The following is a 1,622-nucleotide window of genomic DNA, read 5'->3' on the forward strand; positions in this document are numbered from 1 at the left end:
AAAAAGAACAATAAAGTATAAATTAAATCACTTTTCTGGAATTTTTGACGACAGTGTTTTTTCCATAACTTTGCAAGCTTCAAATTTGTAAGTGCTAATTTTAAATGATGCCAATTGGCGACCTACGCGTTGAATTAGAAACGCTTTTTACTCAGTGGGAAGGGCATAGCTGCTAGAACTGCGCTCACATTTGAAGTTTGGAAAACTGAAAAGGAACTAAAGAGCAGAAAAAAAAACGAAGGACAGTTTTATGTGTGCTCAAGGAGCACTACCACTCCCTTTAACCAAAAATGTAAAGCACTAATCTAATACTTTAGCAAAGAGTTGAACTACACAAATGATACCAATTGTGCCAATATAAGGGGGACTTTATGGGCCCGAAGCATAAAGACCCTTGTTATGTCACCCCAACAAATACAATTTGTTTCTTTAGCCGATGGTTTAATTGCTTAATTTTCAAAACTTTTAAAAACCCCATCTTGAATGAAAACAGAACAGATGTACGGGCCTGTTAAGTTACCGCGACCCCCGGAGGCGGAAAAAATAGATCCAAGCAATGTCTCATTAGCCTTCTTATATTTCTTTAACCCTTTAACTCCCATATGTGACCAAGAGAGAACTTCTCCCTACATTACCCACCCAATTTCAAGCAGACGAGTGATGAGAATAAAGAGAAATATCGATTAGGGGACTACAAGTTGATCCAATACCAAATTCTCCAAACTTACATCACAAGAGCAGTATGGGAGACAGTAAGGAGAATTACTGATGAGATCTTGGAAGTAAAAGGGTTAAGTAATCCATCCTTAACTGCATTTCAACCTGTAGACACCCTTACATTTTCAATTTGTCCTCAACATATTTTTCTCTTAGGTTTTACTTGATCAGTTATGAGCGCGAGCTTCCGAATAAAAACGAAACAGAGGCGATTCACGTCATGAAAGACACGCGAAGTTATCACACGGAATTACATAAGATGGGGTCGCAACAAATCTACCTCGACTGCCAGTATTTTGAATGTAGAAATTCGGCAAGCACGTGAAATAAGTTCTTTTCGCGACAGTATTTACCCGTTGAAAAGGAAATAGCTTGGTGATACAGGTGGACCGTTTGAAAAACGCATGAATCAGCATGGATTTTAAGGTCATTCTTCTGTTCATTCTTCAATCCGTCATTATGGTCACACCACTCTTGTTCGATAGAGAACTTGAAATCATCAATTCGAAGTGGTCAGACCTTCCTGTAGCTGTGAGACACGTCGAATTCATCGGTACCGTTGATAACGGTACACTAGATTGTTTTATTCCTGGATTTAAAAAGTATCGTTGGGAGTTCATTAACAAAGCAAGTGCTGGGCCATTCGCTGAATCCGCCAGTCTCATCCACGACGAGGAGATCAAGGAACATCAAACCGAGATACGAATTGGTAAGGGAGGCATCCCCATGGCAACTGAAATGTTGGTGGTCTCTTGCGAGGCAATGGTTGGAAACCGACCACGATTTCAGATTATTTGGGTTATAACTCGATTGCATTCACCACTTGGATATCCAACCGACCCCCGGGTGTGTTTCTTCCACCTGACTAGATATGAAAAGCTTGCATGCGATGATTTGAAGTGGTG

The sequence above is a fragment of the Pocillopora verrucosa genome, chromosome 8 (assembly GCF_036669915.1).
Source record: "Pocillopora verrucosa isolate sample1 chromosome 8, ASM3666991v2, whole genome shotgun sequence".
In the NCBI taxonomy this organism is placed as follows: Eukaryota; Metazoa; Cnidaria; class Anthozoa; order Scleractinia; family Pocilloporidae; genus Pocillopora; species Pocillopora verrucosa.